The 22,102-nt window shown below is 42.3% G+C and overlaps 1 pseudogene; it reads right to left on the bottom strand.

The window, feature by feature from the left end:
• Positions 1-14,980: 14,980 nt before the first annotated feature.
• LOC100348440 (speckle-type POZ protein-like pseudogene) lies at positions 14,981-17,519 on the bottom strand (annotated as a pseudogene).
• Between the last annotated feature and the right edge of the window lie 4,583 nt (positions 17,520-22,102).

Genomic DNA, 22,102 nt, shown 5'->3' with positions numbered 1-22,102 from the left:
GACCAAACATTGTTACATGTGCTTTTTATCAGTTCTATAACTACTTTTAATATTTTGTATATTCTTATGACTTGTAATATACTAAAACATATATACATAGTAATTCACTATTGCATCAAGGAATATATAAATAAAATGTCTGATTACAAACTGTATTTTCTCAAACAAGCTAATTCAGCTTAATGACTATACAATAACATTTGATAAAGTCTAGTAATTTGATGAAGAAAATTCAGTATTACACAAGTTCAGCTTTCAAACTATCATCTGACAATCTACATTTATTCTATTGTTTGTCTTTTCTTGATGAAATAAAATTCACTATACAATTTACTGACTTTGTTAATCATTTTATTTGCTCGTGATTAGTGCTTTGTTGGAGGCTTAGCAGGATAGTCCTTGTGGTTTCATCTGGGTCACTCAAGGGCTTTCGGTGAACTGCCAATGCCACCAGAGATGCTTAGGAGTCTTTCAATTTATGGTGGTTCATTCTTGATCTCTGAGGCATGAACACAGAAGCCCTGCCTCCTGGATACGCAGGAAGGAGTTTCCTACAACAGGGATGCCAAATACTGTTCAAACTGCCACTTGCCTCACATTTGCTAATGACCCATTGGTCAGAGTCTAGAGGTACAAGGTGCAAGGTCAAGCTCAGATTGAGTGGAGAATGGGACTGTACAAGGGGTCATGAGACATACCTGCGTGTTCTAAGACAAGGTGGCAAAATTATTACTGAGGGCTGTTGCTGTAGACTGCTAAAGATAATCAAAACACACGGCATCATTACTAGCACACACATCCTTTTTATTCATCAGCCTTAACACTTCATTTTCCAGGAGGCTAAAACTGAATTTGGGTATGCTACATGGGTGAAAGAGCCCCAAGTGCTTGAATTCAAAGATAAAGGGGGCTTCAAAAACTTAATGGATAATGTACATTCTCTTTTTCTTCCATTTCCCCACAAATATATGAAGCCTCCTCATAGAAATCTGCAGGTAAAAACAAACTGTGTATGATTTAGTATTTTTCTCACTGGCTTTTAACTGCATCAAACTCAATTTGTTGCTAATATCTTTTTCTTTGCTCCAGAATTTAAAGATGGCTTATAATACCTGGTGGAATTTATCTTTCCTCTACATAAACTTAAAATGTTGAGAATTAATTTCCATTATCTCTAATGTTCCTCCTAACATCCAGCTAGAACAAAAGTCTACTAATATCGTGGGTCTTCTTAGCATCAGTTTCTCTGTAATTTTTATCCCCAAATTCCCATTTGTTACTTTACTATGTATGAAAAATTTGATCTTGATGCCCTATGAAGTTTTTAAAGAAAGATTTATATACTTATTTATTTGAAAGACACAGTTTCAGAAACAGGGAGAGAAATATCTTCTATCCACTGGCTTATACCCCAAATAGCCAAAACATCCAGGATTGAGCCAGGTTGAAGTGAGATGCCAGGAGCTTCATCATGTTTCCCGCATGGGTGGCCCAAGTACTTGGATCATCTATTCCTGTTTTCCCAGGCCATTAGCAGGGAGTTGATTGGAAGTACTACAGCCAGGACTCAAACCAGTGTCCATATCGGAAACAGTCACTGTAGATAGCGGCTTAATACACTAGGCCCCAGTGCTGGCCCCTGCCATATAAATTTTTATTAGTGATGTAAACTGTAATCTGATTAAGTTTTCCAGTTTTATCCATTCTGTTGCAAATGGCCAGATTTCATTTTTTTTTAACCATTGTGTGGTATTCCATGGTGTATATATCCCATAATTTCTTTATCCAGTCTTCAGTTGATGGGCATTTGGGCTGATTCCATATCTTGGCAATTGTGAATCGAGCTGCAGTAAACATGGGAGTAAAGATAATTCTTTCATATGCTTATTTCATTTCTCTTGGGTAAATTCCCAGGAGTGGGATGGCTGGGTCATATGGGAGATCTAGTTTTCAGCTATTAGAGGTATTTCCGTAGTTTTCCCCCAATGGCTGTACTAGTTTACATTCCCACCAACAGTGGATTAGGTTATCTTTTCTCCCACATACTCACCAACCTCTGTTGTTTATTTATTTATTTTTTTTTTTTGACAGGCAGAGTTAGACAGTGAGAGAGAGAGAGAGACAGAAAGGACTTCCTTCCATTGGTTCACTCCCCAAACAGCCACTACAATATGAAAGCCATTCTAACAGGGGTGAGGTGAAACCTCCTTATGGTTTTGATTTGCATTTCCCTAATGGCTAGTGATCCTGAGCATTTTTTCATGTGTCTATTGGCCATTGGATTTCCTGTTTTGAAAAATGCCTGTTTTAGTCCTTTGCCCATTTCTTAACTGGGATTTTTGTTTTTGTTGTTGTTGTTGAGTTTCCTGAACTGTTTATATATTCTTGTTATTAATCCTTTATCAATTGCATAGTTTGCAAATAGTTTCTCCCATTCTGTCGATTGCTACTTCATTTTCCTGAGTAATTTCTTTTGCAGTACGGAAGCTTCTCACTTTAATGTAATCTCACTTGTCAATTTTGGTTTATTTGCCTTTGCCTCTGGGGTCTTTTTTAAGAACTCTTTGCCTATGCCAGTGTCTTGCAGGGTTTTACCAATGTTCTGTAGTAACTTGGTGGTTACACTATGTTAGTAGAATCAGCTTAAGAAAATTGTGTTATATAAACTGTGAAAAAGTCCAACTCTGGAGAAATTTTCCTTTTTCGAAGCTCTGTCTTTCATCTTCATTTATTTTAAGAAAACATTTTCTCAGAAAATATTTTGTTAAAAGTATCCTTTAATAGAGAAATCACTAGCTATAATTTTTTCTAAACCATGTTTACCCATTTTTAAAACTGCAGTGACTACCTTTCATCAGTTCACAGCTCACTGCATTTTCTTTAAATGCACTGTGTAACCCTCATGGAGGTCTAGATGTCGGCCATGACCAGCTCTTGCAAGTCACCATATGTTCCTCTTAAATCCCTATCTCTCTCACTTAGTGCAACCACTTTCCGAGCTCCATTTTTTTCTTTTTTTTCTTGAATAAGTAATAATAACTTCATTTTAACTCAATGTGCTGAAATACAAAAAATATTTTCAGCAACAAATGTATGTTTCTCATTAACATCAACTAGTTAAAAACGAATCTTGAAAATTAATTTCCACCATAATTAAATAACTTTAGCAGAATTTTATTTTCAAAAATGGGACTCAAATAAGTTATATCTTCATTTTAAAAACTGAATGCAAAATTAACTGGGTTACAGTTACAATGATAAAATCTAACAACAAAGATTTAAATATAAGAATTCCTTTTTAAACATAAAGTTCACATACTGCAAACAGAAAACAAGGTGTTATTTCATTCTTAGTGAAGAAGTCTTGCAAATGGTAGGCACTCAATATTTGCTCAACTGGATCTAACATTAACATCATTCCATGAATAGTTAAAGTACAGCTCATAATCCATATAAAAAGGTTTGTAAAATACTGTTATGTGTACTGAAAATGCTGTCTTTAAAATTTGAGAACACTTAAAACAAACCCAAGCACCCACCTACATTTTTTTGAAAGAATACACTGAATATTTCAATTTTACCCAATCAAGAGCATGCTATCCAAGTCAGAGAGTATAACCTCTTTGAGAGTATAACTGGCTAGGAGAAATGCAAAATTGCTGATGGATATTCACAAACTTATCAGATTCCTTGTATTTTAGTAGCACTTTCTATGATCCACAATCTTATTAAGAATTCTGCTTTGATTTTAAATTTATACACAAAACTTAAATGGGTGGGTTAGTTAGTAATTATACTTTTGACAATTTAAGCTCTCAGAGCCAAAAATTAAATAAAAATGTTCATGACAGCTTTTTAAGAGATCTTTGATAATATTTAATTCTGTTATAACTGATGACCTTAAAAGGCACTATCTTCACATTTTATCATGCAGTAAATTGAACACATTTTAAGAATTATAATCTCTGTCAGTTAACTGTGCCCCCAAATAAATCACATTTAAGTGAAATATTTCAACTAACCTGAACTTTCAACATCAAACTGAGTCCTAGTTTCAGAAATACACTCTTGAACAAACCACACACAAGCCCAAGCAAATACAGGTACACACATACACATACATACACACAATCACATAATTCATGCAAGGTTCTCCAATTACAAGACAGTAACACATGAGTATTTAAGGAGATAACATTGTCAAGCCATAGTATGGCACCTATTTGTGTTCCAAAAACCAAAAACCAATATATATTAAAATTTAAAAATGAAAAAAGCACAAATATTGTATTTTTATATCTTAAAGAACAGTTATCCAATGGTCATTTTTTAAACATGTATTTAAAACAACTCACTACTTTTTTTTTTTTTTTTTTGGACAGGCAGAGTTAGACAGTGAGAGAGAGACAGAGAGAAAGGTCTTCCATTTTTCCATTGGTTCACCCCCCAAGTGGCCATTACGGCATTGTAGCCGGCACGCTGCCCTGATCCAAAGCCAGGAGCCAGGTGCTTCTCTTGGTCTCCCATGCGGTAGAAGGCCCAAGGACCTGGGCCATCCTCCACTGCACTCCTGGGCCACAGCAGAGAGCTGGATGGGAAGAGGAGCAACTGGGACAGAATCCGGCGCCCCAACCGGGACTAGAACCTGGGGTGCCAGCGCCGCAGCCACAGGTGGAGGATTAACCTAGACCACTCACTACTTTCTAAGGAAAAGCCCTATTTGGGTGACAAAAGGGAAGCGAGAACAGACTGATAAATTGAAAGGCAAGATTGCTCTGGAAATAATCTGTGCCTATTTTGAGAATAATGTGTTTTAAAGATAGAAAGAGGAAAAGGCTAGTAGAGCACTTGCTTCAGAATACACTAACAGCTTTTATCATTGTTTCAAGCACCCATGATACCAAAAATATACGTAATAAATAAAAAATCAACTACCATAAAATGGTAGGCATTGTATTACCGGAAACGTGAACACTTTATAAACATGGATATTCTTAAAGCACAGCGTTTGACATTTTTGGTATAAAATAAAATCTTTACAAAATCCTTAGGATTTGCAATAAACACTACAGTAGGCAAGGGTAAACTGAAATACTCACTAATACGGTATGATTATTGAAGTCACTGTCGCTAGAAAATGTAGATTAGAGCAGTGAATCAATTCTCAATGTACCAGTGCAGTGTCCTTTAGATACAATATTTTTTGATAGATGACAACATTAATTACCAAGCAAATTTTTATTTTCCTGTAAGACTCTGTTAAATTCTTAAAAGTTATATTTCACATGGAAATTTAATAGTCTCAATCTTAATGGTGGAGTAAAGGAAGTCAATTTTTATTCTCCATAACATTCTTACTTAGGATGAAGTCCATCACCAGGGAACAATATTTCTCCTATTCTAAGAGATTCTTCCAATTTAAGTTACTACAACAATTAAACATCACAGAGAGAAGCTGAATCTGAAAATGTGATCTTTCAGACTCCTCTTTGTTGTGAATAACAAATGCTTATTTTGATACTACCTGCTCAAAGTACATATGAATCAGTCCTGATATGTTTGATTCCTCAGTTAACACCTAGTAAAGAGGCAGCAAAAATAAAATCTGTTGCAAATTCTCAAGCTTCATTTTTCTCCTTTTGCCCTGAACTGAAAAACTAAACAAATTATATAAAGTCTAATCTACAGAATAAAGTTATATATGCAAACACATAGTTATATGCATTTTTCCCCAGTGACACACTTTTCTCTTGTGGTTAAATATAAATTTTACGTAAGAAGCACACTGTCACTGCTACAGTAAGTCAGATCCAACAGCCTGACACTGACTGCTCCTGCTTCTCTGGGACAATGCACCAAAACAGACCCTCCTTAGGAACACAACTCATGTATACGTGTATACGTGTTTAAAGCTAAAATTCATTTGTCATGAAAAACTGGCCCATGCAAAACAGTTTATAGTTTTTCCTGTTCACATTGTGCAGAATTTTAATATCATCCACAAAGTTAGTACAGTAATGAAACACAAAGGAGAAAACAAGGGGAGAAAGTTTCATAGTGCAGCCTGAAACAATCTTAAGAGTTCTCTCCTTTGTGTGCATCTTGCACATGCAAATTGTATTAGTTCACTGTTTGAAGGAGAGTAGACTGCCCAGGAATTGTTTATTGTTCAGGTGCCTTTTCCAAAGTGAAGAACCTTAAAAATCAAACCAAGATGGAGTGACCTAAGCCAATACCATTAAAAACAAGAAGTTACCTTTGCCCCAAATAAAAAATTAAAGTTTAAAAATTACAGCCCTAAACTTTTTCCCCCAAAGCTAAAATTAGGTGCAGCTATAAAAATAAGGGACCCTATGCTTAGCTAGCTGAGACACTTGTGCCTGGCTGTGCTAAGACCTAACCCAGTTTGTATGCCTCCTAATACTCAAATAATGGTGTGGGAAGCAGGACGCCGCTCTCCCACCAGGGGAACAAAGGGAGCGAGACGTCGTCCCCCTCAGGGTGAACAAGATGGTGCTGGCAGGGAAAGGAACTACTAAAGAAGTAAACAACAAAATGGCGACGAGGTGCATGCCTCCCATGTGATCCTGTAGTTGATTGGATAGAAGATGCATGCCCTTCACATGATCAGCTCGCGGATTGGACTGCTGTGTGCATGGACTCTATAGTGCTTTTGATTGGTTGCTGCGGGTATATAAACCATGTGGCTTTGTGCTGGGGGCACTCTCTGGACTCCCAAGTTCAGGAGGCCTGTCTGCACAGATGCCAAATAAATCCTCTTGCTTTTGCATCAGTTGGTCTGGAGTCTGAGTCTTTGGGGTGTGCCTCTCGACATTAGCATCCTCACTCTGAGGGTCTAACATTTTGGGGACTCGTCCGGGATTGGTGTGCCCCCAGACTCAATTCCAGGTTCGGCCGGAGGTAAGAGCTAGCTCAGTTTTCATTTTGTGTTGCTGTTGTGTGTGTGTATGTCTTCAGTGTTTCGAAAAACTGTACCTGTACAGGGCTTGTTTTGCTTGGGTCAGCGGGGGAGGCAGACGTGCCCTGAGACCCCTGGTCCTGCTCTGGAGGACACTCCAAGAGTTTTGTGGGGGAGGGAGAGAGATCAGGTCTCTGTCCTCCCCGGGGAACCCGGCCATGGTCGGCCGCTCCCCTCTCGATTCGTACTTTCGGTTTGTTGCCAATCAGTTGCCACGCGGCTTGTGTGGTTTGTTCTGTTCGTCTGTCTAGTCAGTGTCCTGTACGTTGTCAATTCAATTGTTTTACCCATGGGTCAACAACTAACTACTCCTTTAAGTCTGACTTTAGGACATTGGAAAGAGGTCACGAAACGGGCACATAACCAGTCAGTGGAAGTGTGCAAGAAAAAGTGGCTGACTTTCTGTACCTCTGAGTGGCCCTCCCTTGAGGTTGGATGGCCGCGGGACGGCACTTTTAACCTTACTACTATTTTACAGGTCAAAGAGAAGGTTTTCCAACCGGGACCGCATGGACATCCGGACCAAGTGCCCTATATTGTCACCTGGGAGAGTCTCTCCCGAGATCCCCCAACATGTGTTAAGCCTTCCCTTTCCTCTTTAGGGGCACAGACCCCAAAACCAGGCCCCAGGCCTTCTTCAACCCCACTCATGCCTTTACCTTCGGTGCCGCTCACTTCTTCCCTTCTTCCCCTGAATGAACCACCTAAGCCTATGCCTAAAACTCCACCAGTTCTCCCAGACACTCAGGAAAATCTTCTACTTCTAGACCCTCCTCCTCCGTACCCTCCTCGGGTCCCACCACAGTTGGTTCAGGAACCCCAGGACCCTGAGCCACTCTCCCCTGACTCCACCGAAATGGGAGGGTTAGAGCCTTCCTCCTCCCCACCCTCTACTCGCCTGTGGCTGTGGAGGGAACGTGCCAGTGGCCCGGAGCGTGTCTGGTCCTCTCAAGCATTTCCTTTAAGGTCGGTGGCTGGCCAGATTCAGTATTGGCCATTCTCTGCCTCCGACCTATACAACTGGAAGACCCACAATCCCTCCTTTTCCCAAGACCCCCAAGCTTTGACCAGATTAATTGAATCCATTCTACTCACTCACCAACCCACTTGGGATGATTGTCAGCAACTTCTACAGGCCCTCCTCAAGGAGGAAAAACAGCAAGTCATATTAGAGGCTCGTAAAAATGTGCTGGGAGCAGATGGCAGGCCGACCCAACTGCCTAACGAGATCGCGGACGTCTTCCCTCTGACTCGCCCGGAGTGGGACTACAACACTGTGGCCGGTAGGGAGCGACTCCGTCTCTATCGCCAGACTCTTTTAGCGGGTCTCAAAGGGGCAGGGAAGCGCCCCACCAATTTGGCCAAGGTACGTGCGATTATCCAGGGTCAGGAAGAGATGCCGGCAGGGTTCTTAGAACGTTTAATGGAAGGTTATCGCATGTATACCCCTTTTGACCCTTTGGCCGCCGAATGCCAGTCAGATGTAATTATGTCGTTTATTGGACAGTCGGCTCCCGATATCCGAAACAAATTACAACGACTGGACGGGCTGCAAGGGTATACATTACAGGACCTACTAAAGGAGGCAGATAAAATTTTCAATAAAAGGGAAACACAGGAGGAAAAGGAAGAAAGATTATGCAAAGAGCAAGAGCGGAGGGAGGACATCCGGGACAAAAAGCGGAATCGAGAATTAACCAAAATTTTGGCCACGGTAGTGCAGGGTGCAGGGCAAGGTAGGCCAGGACAGAATAAGACCCTGGGAGACAAGAGAAGGTCCCGAGTAGAACGAGACCAATGTGCCTACTGCAAAGAAAAGGGACACTGTGTTAAGGACTGCCCTAAGCTGTCTCAGGAAACTAAGAAAAAGACAGTTACAGTCCTGCCCTTGGGGGAAGACAACTAGGAAAGTCAGGGCCAGGAGCCCCCCACCCCGAGCCCAGGGTAACTCTTGACGTAGGGGGGCACCCGGTGACCTTCCTGGTAGATACAGGAGCACAACATTCGGTGCTGACTGAGGCCAGGGGGCCTCTGAATTCTAAAACTTCTTGGGTCCAGGGGGCTACTGGGGGAAAATTGTACAGGTGGACAACTGAATGAAAGGTCCATTTGAACACTGGACAGGTGACTCACTCGTTCCTACTGGTGCCAGATTGCCATTATCCCCTATTGGGCCGGGATTTGCTTTCAAAAGTGGGGGCCCAAATTCACTTTCATGATAAGAGGATTTCAGCCACTGGCCCGGAAGGGCAGCCCCTTCAAATACTGACAATACACCTAGAGGATGAACATCGATTGCTCGAAAAAACCCCAGCTAATACAACCTCTCTAGACCCCAAGTGGTTAATGGACTTTCCCCAAGCTTGGGCAGAAACAGCCAGAGTAGGATTGGCTGTCAACCAACCGCCCCTAATAATTGGCTTAAAACCCTTGGCCACCCCAGTGTCAATCCGGCAGTATCCTATGAGCAAAGAGGCCAAGGAGGGCATCAGGCCCCATATAGACAGACTGTTGCAGTTGGGCATCTTAAAACCGTGCCGCTCGCCTTGGAATACCCCCCTCCTCCCAGTAAAAAAGCCAGGCACGGGGGACTACAGGCCAGTGCAGGACCTACGGGAAGTTAACCGAAGAACGGGAGACCTGCACCCTATTGTGCCCAATCCTTACAACCTGCTAAGTGCCCTACCACCAAGCCATCAATGGTATACGGTACTAGACCTTGAAGATGCATTCTTTTGTTTAAGACTGAGTCCTCAAAGTCAACCCCTGTTCGCCTTCAAGTGGAAAGACCCCGAGGCCGGACTTTCTGGACAACTCACTTGGACGAGATTGCCACAGGGGTTTAAAAATTCGCCTACCCTGTTCGATGAGGCCCTGCACCAGGATCTGGCAGACTTCCGAGTCAACAACCCCAGCATAGTCCTCCTTCAATATGTGGACGACCTGCTTTTGGTGGCAGAAACCGAACCAGGACTGTCAAAAAGGTACGGGGTCCCTGCTAAAAAAATTGGGGGAATTGGGATACAGAGCCTCCGTGAAAAAGGTGCAAGTGTGCAAAAGACAGGTCACCTACCTGGGATACCTGCTAGAAGGTGGTCAGTGGTGGCTAACAGAGGGCCGGAAACAGACAGTCGCCCTAATTCCACTGCCCAAGAGTGCCCGACAAATGCGAGAATTTCTCAGCAGCGCAGGCTTCTGCCGACTATGGATACCAGGATTTGTAGAATTAGCAGCACCTCTGTACCCCCTCACTAAACCCAATGCCCCCTTTATATGGGAAAAAGAACATCAAATGGCGTTTGATCAAATCAAAAGGGCTCTATTGTCAGCCCCTGCCCTAAGCCTCCCCGATGTGACTAAGCCCTTTACATTGTACGTTGATGAACGAAGGGGAATAGTGAAGGGCGTCCTGGTTCAGAAACTGGGACCTTGGAAAAAGCCGGTGGCTTACTTTTCAAAAAAATTAGATAATGTGGTGGCTGCTTGGCCCCCGTGTCTGCGCATGGTGGCCGCAGTAGCAGTCCTTGTCAAAGACGCAGATAAACTGACTCTAGGATAATCCCTCACTGTGGTGGCCCCCCATGCCATTGACACCGTCATCCGGCTGCCGCCAGATAGGTGGCTCTCCAATGCCCGAGTGACTCACTACCAAGCTATGTTGCTCAACCCGGAGCGGATTCAGTTCGGACCTGCCACCCCCCTGAACCCAGCTACCCTGCTCCCGGATATGGAGCCCGGTGCCTGGGTACCTCATGACTGTCACCAAATCCTGGTTGAGGCCCATGGCACCCGGGAGGACCTGATGGACCGGCCGTTACCGGTCGCGGAACACACCTGGTACACCAACGGGAGCAGTTTTCTACAAAACGGTGAACGGAGGGTGGGGGCGGCCGTGGTGGAGGGACACTCCATAATATGGGCAAGCGCCTTGCCTGCGGGAACCTCGGCTCAGAAAGCCGAGCTTGTGGCCCTCACACAGGCCCTTAAACAAGCTAGCGGAAAAAAAGTTAACATCTATACTGATAGATGCTATGCGTTCGCTACTGCCCATATACATGGAGAAATTTACCGAAGAAGAGGCCTCTTAACCTCAGCAGGAAAAGACACAAAAAACAAGACTGAAATTTTAGACCTCTTACAGGCGCTTTTCCTACCTAAAAAGTTGAGCATAATTCACTGTCCTGGACACCAGCGGGGAAGTGACCCTATAACAAGAGGAAACAAAATGGCAGACGAGGTTGCCAGAACTGCTGCGGTAGGCCCGCAGACTCTACACCTGAGTACTGCGGTGGCCCACCATACGCCAGACCACAGGGACCTCCCCTTCCCCCAATTAGATCAAGATTTGGACGAAATCCAGCGGCTTGGGGCGGATTACGATGAACAAAAGGGAGTTTGGACATTCCAGGACAAAGTTGTCCTGCCCCACAAAATGGCCCGTGAACTAATAACTCAACTCCATAAGTGGACTCATTTAGGACATAAAAAACTAAAAATGCTGCTGCAACAAAAAGATCAACCTTACTTTATCCCAAGGCTTAACTCTCTAGTTCAACAGGTCACCGAGTCCTGCGTTCCCTGCGCTAAAGTCAATGCGGGGCACCTCAAGCTGCCGGAAGGAACAAGGTTCCAGGGAGATCAACCTGGAGTCAATTGGGAGGTAGACTTCACCGAGGTTAAGCCAGGAAAATATGGTAACAAGTATCTCCTAGTTTTTGTAGACACCTTCTCTGGGTGGGTGGAAGCCTTCCCCACCAAACGAGAAACCGCTCAAGTGGTCATCAAAAAAATCATCGAGGACATCTTCCCGCGGTTTGGTCTCCCTCAGGTAATTGGGTCTGATAACAGGCCTGCCTTCATCTCCCAGGTAAGTCAGCTGGTGGCCAAAACACTGGGGATAAACTGGAAATTACATTGTGCTTATAGACCCCAAAGTTCAGGACAGGTAGAAGGGACAAATAGAACAATTAAAGAGACCTTAACTAAATTAGCTATGGAGACTGGCACTAGAGACTGGGTCCAACTCCTCCCTATGGTCTTGTTCCAGGTCCGGAACACCCCCTCCCACCACGGGTTAACCCCATATGAAATATTGTATGGGGGACCCCCTCCCGCCGCAAATCTGCTTGACCCTATGCTTAACCCCTTTATTAATGCGCCTAATTTGCAGGCACGACTAAAGGCACTCCAGATTATACAGAACCAGATCTGGAGACCTCTAGATGTGGCCTACCGGACAGGGAACGCGTCAGTCCCTCAATCCTTCCAAATCGGCAACTCTGTCTGCATCCGAAGACACCAGTCTAAGACTCTCGAACCCCACTGGAAGGGCCCCTACACTGTACTGTTGACCACTCCAACAGCCCTTAAGGTAGACGGAATCGCCGCCTGGGTTCACGCGTCCCACATCAAGCGAGCACCATCGGGAGCTGATAGAGCTTCGGGCGAGCCAGCACAATGGAAATTGCAATGCACCCAAAATCCGCTCAAGCTAAGACTTTTAAAAACTCCATAATGCTTTTAACTTTGCTTACTTCCACTGTAATAGCCAGGAACCCCCGCCCACTTTACCCTGACCCAAGTTTCCGGAAAGGGAACATGCCTAGGAAACCCTTCCCCATCTCATATACAACTGTGTAATGTTACCATCCCAAGTGCAAATTTAACAACCTATGCCCATGTTAGTCCAGGCTACGGAAACTGGTGGGCTTGTAACAAGGGACTTACCCCCTGTGTGTGTCCCTCGGTCCTTAGTGCCACCCAGGACTTTTGTTATGGTACAGCTAGTGCCTAAAATAATTTACCATCCAACCAACACACTAGAAGATTCCTATGATAGATGCCCCACCCGCATCCGTAGAGAGCCAGTTTCTCTGACCCTAGCAGAGTCCTGTTAGGGCTCGGAGTTGGGGCTGGGGTTGGAACTGGAACAACAGCCTTAATCCAGGGTCCTCTGTATTACAATGACTTAAAAAAAAAAAAACTCCATTAATGAAGACATACAGGCCCTGGAACAATCTATAACTAGGCTGAAGGAATCCCTCACTTCCCTGTCCGAGGTAGTCTTACAGAATAGAAGGGGGGCCTTTGTGCAGCCCTTGGTGAAGAGTGCTGTTTTTATGTCGACCACTCGGGAGTCATAGAAGACTCCATGGCAAAACTAAGGGCTAGGTTGGACAAAAGACGTAGAGATCGAGAGGCCCAACAAGGCTGGTTTGAGGGGTGGTTCAACAAGTCCCCCTGGTTAACCACTCTTATTTCCACAGTCACAGGCCCCCTCATTATCCTCCTCCTAATTTTAACTTTTGGCCCGTGCATCCTCAATCGATTGCTGCAGTTCATCGGGACCGGCTGTCCATCACGCAGGCCCTCGTACTCACCCAACAATACCAGGCACTCAGGGACAACACTGACCTTTAGATTTTAGGATTAAAATCTCTCCAAAAAGAAAAGGGGGGAATGAAGAACCTTAAAAATCAAACCAAGATGGAGTGACCTAAGCCAATACCATTAAAAACAAGAAGTTACCTTTGCCCCAAATAAAAAATTAAAGTTTAAAAATTACAGCCCTAAACTTTTTCCCCCAAAGCTAAAATTAGGTGCAGCTATAAAAATAAGGGACCCTATGCTTAGCTAGCTGAGACACTTGTGCCTGGCTGTGCTAAGACCTAACCCAGTTTGTATGCCTCCTAATACTCAAATAACGGTGTGGGAAGCAGGACGCCGCTCTCCCACCAGGGGAACAAAGGGAGCGAGACGTCGTCCCCCTCAGAGTGAACAAGATGGCGCTGGCAGAGAAAGGAACTGCTGAAGAAGTAAACAACAAAACGGCGACGAGGTGCATGCCTCCCATGTGATCCCATAGCTGATTGGATAGAAGATGCATGCCCTTCACATTATCAGCTCACGGATTGGACTGCTGTGTACATGCCTCCCATGTGATCCCGTAGCTGATTGGATAGAAGACACGTGCCCTTCACATGATCAGCTCGCGGATTGGACTGCTGTGTGCATGGACTCTGTAGTGCTTTTGATTGGTCGCTGCGGGTATATAAACCATGTGGCTTTGTGCTGGGGGTGCTCTCTGGACTCCCGAGTTCAGGAGGCCCGTCTGCGCAGACGCCGAATAAATCCTCTTGCTTTTGCATCAGCTGGTCTGGAGTCTGAGTCTTTGGGGTGTGCCTCTTGACGTGTTAGCATCCTTACTCCGAGGGTCTAACAAAAGTATGAAAAAACAGGAATAAATTCAGTAATGAATATCTGAAATCCAAACCAATTTAAATATAATCAAGGAGACCCTTCTTATCTATTATCACAAATATCCCAGTTGCTTCCATGTGTCTTAAAAAATCATTTCAAAAGTTGACACAATTAATTACACCTTATTAATTCCCTCCAAACAGGAAAAGTATATGTACCACACAGCATACAAAAGTTACACATGAAAAGTGCATATATATTTTTCTTAATTGACCCACTCATTAAATTTACATTTGGTCATCCTTAACTTTTAACATGTATAGAATTCTCATATAAATATAGGTCACTATAAATTTTTTAAAAATTACTTCAGCAGAAAACATGCTTTCTTGTTGAAATCTTAACCTCAATTAGTTCTCGATCATTGTAAATTTGGATAATCCCACAGTTTGTTAAACAGTTAACATACAAACATCACAAATTTTACTAAAAGTCTTGGCCAACTCATTGCATATTTGCCCCTTGAAATGAAAAATAAATTAGAACTGAAGCAGTATATTGCCATAACTTACCTTGAAGGTAAGCAGGTTCATCTATATTTATATAACTTAGACTGGAGACATTACTGGTAATTTGATACACGTACTTTTAAGAAGAATCTACAATTAAACTTTGAAATAGCACAAGACAAAACCTCTAAATTCATTTTTCTTTTCAAGAAATAATGGAAGATCTTTTTGAAACTCAGTATCTTCAGTTATCCAAATCACCGCATTATGGATCTGTGCAATCCTGCGTAGCCTGGCCAAAATGGCATAAATTATCCACCTGAAATGCAAGTAATATGCTTTTCACTATCTGTTCTGTGTACAAGAAAACAGATACAACTCTTGCTTATGGTTTGTATATTAGCATCCTTTTGGACCTGGAAGGGTAACGGTCAATTCCATTTTTATAGTGTTCATGGAATATGTCAGGACTGTTTTAGCCATTTGCGAGGAATGCCAAACTGTGAACACTGTGCAGAGGCAAGTGCTCAGAAGGCTTCTGCTACTAAGTGAGGGTGTGACTGAATCATGGACTTCCACCCTGATGTTTCCGTTATGTCAGTTGCTTGACTGCTGTTCCAGATTTTCCCATCTTTAACCCAACCTGGCAAAGCACAGTGCACCTATTAATAAAATCTATAGCTTGTGCTTTCAACCGTTCTGCATTGTACAAATCTGCAAGAAGAGGGGCATCAGCAACATTTTCTACTGAAAGGTCAATACACAAAGTTCTTCACACATGACCTAAAGTCGTTCCAGTGCAGATCTGTCTGCAGCTGCCAACAAGTTGACAGCCATTTTATCAAGATTTGGTGGTTTCCTGTGTAAACGAATACCATCATTTCTTTAAGAAGGTCAGGGTCTAAATCACTTATTTCTACTCGATTCTTTTGCTTTCTTCCATTTCATGGTCAAACATTGCATTGAAAACTGGGGATTGGGCTGCAAGTACAGATGTATGAGCTTTAAATTCTTGTCCACGTGCAAAAAAACCCTGCAATCTGTAAATCTTATGTTTTCCCAGAAGTCACCTAAATCTTCTGCTAGTCGACATTCAGGCACCTTCAAAGCACTTGTATTAGTATGTCCGGATTTGTTTACCGCATCTTGGACCACACTCACCTCACAAAATAATATAAGCTTGTCATCTGGTAAAAGACCATTGGTTTCATCAAGCAAAAAAATCCTTTCTAATGAATTTTTTAAAGCCCCAGTCCTGGGGCTGGCGCCATGGCACAGTGGGTTAACTCCTTGGCCTGAAGTGCTGGCATCCCATATGGTCCCCGCTGCTCCGCTTCCGATCCAGCTCTCTGCTGTGGCCTGGGAAAGCAGCAGAAGATGGCCCAAGTCCTTGGGCCCCTGCACCCACGTGGGAGACCCAGAAGAAGCTCTGGCTCCTGGCTTCAGATTGGTGCAGCTCATCCAGTTGCGGCCAATTGAGGAGTGAACCAGCAGGTGAAAGCTTGCTCGCTCTCATGCTCTCTCTCTCTCTCTCTGCCTCTCCTCTCTCTGTGTAACTCTTTTAAGCAAATAAATAAATCTTTTAAAAAAAATAAGAAAGGCTTTGCTGATGACCTGATCCAAAGAGCAACCCTTTGGCCCTCCTGATCCTCCCACTTTACCTAGCCTGATATCTTCCATTAGCACATTCTCCTGCTTACATGCTATTTGTTTTTATTCCTTTGTTTTTATATTATCTCCCTCTGCTGGGACACAAGCTCTGTGTGAACACAAATTATTCTATGCCTGGCATACAGTGGGCAGTAAATAAAGATATGGCTATGGAGACTGGGGTCAGAGTGGCAGCTAAATTTAATTACTAGCAGATGTTGTCTTGGAAACTTTGAGGACAGATATTTCCTAGCAAGTCAGATTTGAAAACAGGTAAGTATCTCTCAGCTAGGGTCTTGGCTTGCATCATTTGTTCTCCATGGGACTCTAAGCACTTTCTGGTTTTTTCTTTGCTTCTTTAGAAATGGTAAAAGTGATAAATTTCGATTTCTTTTTCCCAAATAGGTTTGTCATTTATTGTGTTTCAGGCTAAAATCTCACATTTTTTTTCTTTTGTTTAAAGGGAAATCCTCACATTCACCTGATACTATACTCAGATGAGTGTGACACTTAAGAATCTTCTCATTCAAAAGAGCACACAGCACAGATTGAATAAGAATGAAAATGCCTGTGGAGACACTTCTGGGTGGTCCACATTGTATATTGTCTGTAAGTTTCACTCTTTTCTTGTCAAAGAGGAGATTCCATTCTAAAAATAAATTAACTCAGTTGGGTTACACAGTCCAGAGAAAACAAAAAATTTATTATCAAAATAATAATCTAGGCCTTGAATATTTCTTTCTCAGACTGAACTGAGATTATTTCTAGAATCAAAGCAGATGTCACCCATCCTGACTAAACTACACTATTTTGCTCTTGGACTTATATGAGATCTTTTCCATTTGGTGGCTGCAATTTTCCAATCTCAGTGTAAAATTTACTTTCTGGATAAAGACAACAATTTGGAAGTCTCTAAGCAAAATCCTGCACCAGCAGTGTACAGCAACTATATGTCCAAAGTGATTAATTTTGAAACCCTTTCAATGTTCCTGAGATCTGTCAGAATATCAGAACTTAGCGTGAAATGAAGATTTGCCAAACAGCTTCCCCTTAGCATGAAATCTTGAGTTGATTTAATGTCCAATGACTGGTACATCCCAGCCCAGCCCAGCCCAGCCCAGCCCAGCCAAGAATGCCATTAGAAGTCTGAGGACATTTCTGTTAACTGTATTATCAGCCATCTTCTTAGGTCTCATCGAATCTCTGCTCAGTTGTTTCAATTTTAAATAAGAATAGCTGTTAAGAATTTCTCCTTTGTTGAGCAAATCTTATCAAATTGTCACTTTCAATTTGAGACAATCTTTCAAAACCTTAATAAATTGCAGTGTACACACTTGCAGTCTTTGCTGGATATAATCTAATATCTAGCAACCTCCAGATATCCCACTTATTTCCAACTGTTTCTTCCATCTCAATTATCTCATAACTACCTTTGCTTTAGTTAACTCATAGAGACGAAGAAACATAATGAATGAAAGGAAGGTTCCTTCTCTCTCTGCAAACTATCAGGTGTGTGTCCATGTGTGTGTGTATGTATGTGTGTCTAGTCCAATAAAGGAAGAAAACTGTGTCAAGCTGAGGTTTTTGATACAGTCACCCATCATTCTAGTCTAGAATGGACTTTTGTGTGACTGGGTAGATTTGCTTTAATTCTCTGTAAACAAATATGCACCTCCCCCCATACACACACATTCACGTGAGTGTACACGGACATACATCAACCATACTATTCACCCCAGATAATCTACATCAATTTTTTGTAAATAAAATCAGACCCAAGGAACAAATTGTCCAATGAATTTTATATTTTAAAATCTAAGGCAGAATTTCTTATTTTTACTGAAAAGTAATTCTAAGTTTATTATAAATCTATTAGAGAAGGTATGTATGATTGCTTGAATTCTGGTATGCCCTGAAATTTCATATGTTGGAATCCTCACCTCGAGTCATACAATATTTTGGTGTGGTACCTTTGGAAGGTTACTGGATAATGAGGATACAGTCCTCAAGAACGGGATTAGTGCCCTTAAAACACAATCTCCAGGGAGCTCTCCAGTGCTCTTTCTACCATGTGAGGGCACATTAAGAAGTTAGCAGTCAAGAAGACAGCTCTCACCAGAACCCGGCCCTGCTGGCAACCTGACCTGAGACTTCAAAAACAGTGAAACTTCTGTTGTTTATAAACCCCCCAATCTTAGTCCTTTGTTACAGCAGCATGAATGAAGCAAAACAGAAAACAAAGCAAATCACATTTGGTCAAGCCTAAGATCTTTACCAGTAGCTGGAGCTCATCAACATTATCTGCAGTGTTTTCTTCTTTAGTCAAAGATGAAGTAAATACTGGGGAAATGCTACTATTTTTTATCCACAATGGTGGGTAATTGAGCATCTGTTACATGTTTCAATATGTTTTTAATATTTGCAATGAAAATAAGTTGAAGGAATTTCAAGGACAAGGTCCAGTCAGTATTAGATATCATGCTAAAGAATTTTGAGGCTTATCCCATAAGTCAATGGAAATTTATTTGGTTTTTGTGCAGAACAGTGATATGAAAACAAATACATTTCTATTTGGGGAGAAGTTAATTGGGCAATGCTGTGAGAGATGATTTGGCAGAACAAAGTCTAGTCTGACAAAAACAAGGCATGCCCTTGCAGCAGAGCTTGAAGAGAGTGAGATGAGTCGGAGAGGAACGGTGAGAGCAGGTCTCTTGGTTATGATGGCCCTAAAGAGCAGCGAGAAAATCTGCCCTAGAGCTTCTCATTTCTTCATGCATTTATGGACTCACTCCTTCCTGCAATATCTAGTGGGCACCCAGCTTAGTTAGGAACTTAGAGTATAAAGCTGTGGACCTTGCACCAGCCACTTACTCGTGCTAGAAACACAAGGAGATGGTACAGGATTGCGAAAAGGAGTGGTTGCTTACAAAACAGCCAGAGAAAGCAAAGGTCAAGGTCTGGGGCATGTGTGAGCAGGGCTACCAGGGTGTCAGGTGAAGCATCCGTAGCACAGAATGCAATGTGTCAATGCAACGTCACTGATTTTCACTGTTCTCCAACTGTAAGAACTGTCTTTGGATGTTATCACCTCCACTAATTTGTGATTTATGAATGTAAACAAAGCTGCTTGAATTCCAAAAGCCTGGAAATTGGTGCAGTTTTACAATCTTCAGTCAGTCCCACATTAGACCTACTTCTGGAGGAGTTGAAAGGATGCGAGCACAGACAACAGGACAGGGAAGGTGGCATCAGATTCTTCTGCATTCAGGAGTCTCAGTCCAACAAAAACTGATGTGCTCCACAGCACCATTTGAAAATAACATTTGGATGGCCAACAGACACATGGAAAAATGCTCAGGATCCCTAGCCATCAGGGAAATGCAGATCAAAATCACAATGAGGTTTCACCTCATTCGGTTAGGTTGGTTTACATACAGAAATCAACCAACAACAGATGCTGGTGAGGATGTGGAGAAAAGGGGACACTAACCCACTGTTGGTGGGAATGCAAACTGGTATAGCCACTATGGAAGACAGTTTGGAGAGTCCTCAGAAACCTGAATATAACCCTACCATACAACCCAGCCATCCCACTCCTTGGAATTTACCCAAATGGAATTAAAGGGGAGAAAAAAAAAGAGCCATTTGCACCTCAATATTTGTTGCAGCTCAATTCACAATAGCTAAGACATGGAAGCAACCTAAATGTCCATCAACGGATGACTGAATAAAGAAACTATGGGATATGTACTCTACAGAACACTACACAGCAGTAAAAAACAATGAAATCCGGGCATTTACAACAAAATGGAGGAATCTGGAAAATATGCTGAGTGAAATAAGCCAGTCCAAAAGGGACAAATATCTTATGTTCTCCCCGAGCATCTAAAAGGAAACCCATTGAAGTGAAATGGACACTATGAGAGACAATGACATGATCAGCCCTTGTCTAGACTGTTGAGGAACAGCTTACTATTTTATTCCTTTTAGTATTTTGTTGTCGTTGTTGTTGCTCTGTTTGTTCTACTTAATACCACTGGTTGAACTCTGTAATCAATACACAATCATTCTTAGGCATTTAAAATTAACAGAAAAGTGATATCTGTTAAATATAGGAGTGGGAATAAGAGAGGGAGGAGACATATAGGTTGGCACATGCTCACTCGGACTTACCTCCAATGGTGGAAATAGAAATGTGCCAGGGGATTTCAACTCAATCTTACCAAGGAGTCAGGTACCAATGCCAGCGCACTTGGTAAAGTGATAAGTATAAGTACATAACCGATCAAAAAGACAGGGTAAGTGTTGAAGAGATTTCATAAATAAGACCAGTGTATACAAATAATTTAGGATAGAATTAAAGGGGAGAGAATAATCCTGCAGGGGAAGCAGGACACACAGCAGACTCATAGAATGGCAAATGCCCCAAACAGCACTCGGGCCTCAGAATCAACCCTTGGGGCATTCAGATCTGGCTAAAAGGCCCATGAGAGTCTCACAGGCATGGAAAGCCATGACACAGTGGCAAAAACAACATAATGAAAGATCCTGGTGAACAAGACCCCAGCGGAAGAACAGGCCATCAAGGAGGGAGGCACCTTTCTCTGAAGGGAGGAAGGAACCTCCACTGTGATATGTCCTTGACTAAACAAGTTCAGAGCTGGTGAACTCAAGGGGCTTCCATAGCCTCGACAGCTCATGGCAAGAGCCCAGGGTGATTGCTGATGTCATAAATAAGAGTGCCAATTGTTAACAATGGGAGTCACTGGGTACAGGCTCTCCACGTAGGATCTCTGTCCTTAATGTGTTTTACTATGAAACTTAAAGACAACACTACTAGCCGAACAATACCCTATACCTTGTGCGAGTGCAGCCTGTTGAAATCTTTGCTTAGTATATACTAACTTGATCTTCTGTATATGAAGGTAATTCAAAATGAAACTCGATGAAGGGCAGGATGGGAGAGGGAGTGGGAGAGGGGAGGGCTGTGGGAGGGAGGGAGGTTGTGGGGGGGAAGCCACAATAATACAAAAGTTGCACTTTGTAAATTCACATTCATTACGTTATGAGGGACGTTATGGGGAGGAAGCCATTGTAATGCATATTCTGTACTTTGGAAATTTATATTCATTAAATAAAAGTTAAAAAAAATATAAAATAAAAATAAACAAAATAATTTAAATGCAAAAAAAAAAAAAGAAAATAACATTTGGAAACCTGCCTAGTGAAGTATAGACAATGGCTATTTGGAGACTGCATTTTTTTAACTTTTATTAATAAATATAAATTTCCAAAGTACAACTTTTGGATTATACCAGCTTTTTCCCCCCATAACCACCCTCCCATCTCCCACTCCCTCTCCCATCCCATTCACATCAAGATTCATTTTCAATTATCTTTATATACAGAAGATCAATTTAGCATAGATTAAGTGAAGATTTCATCCGTTTGCACCCACACAGAAACACAAAGTGTAAAGTACTGTTTGAGCACTAGTTATAGCATTAAATCACAATGTACAACACATTAAGGACAGAGATCCTACATGAGGAGTAAGTGCACAGTGACTCCTGTTGTTGACTTTACAAATTGACACTCTTATTTATAACGTCAGTAATCACCCTAGGCTCTTGTCTTGAGCTGCCAAGGCTATGGAAGCCTCTTGAGTTCGCCAACTCCGATCTTATTTAGAAAAGGTCATAGTCAAAGTGGAAGTTCTCTCCTCCCTTCAGAGAAAGGTACCTCCTTCTTTGATGGCCCAGTT

This window comes from Oryctolagus cuniculus, chromosome 4 (assembly GCF_964237555.1).
Source record: "Oryctolagus cuniculus chromosome 4, mOryCun1.1, whole genome shotgun sequence".
In the NCBI taxonomy this organism is placed as follows: Eukaryota; Metazoa; Chordata; class Mammalia; order Lagomorpha; family Leporidae; genus Oryctolagus; species Oryctolagus cuniculus.
This window is presented reverse-complemented; position numbering and strand designations above follow the sequence as displayed.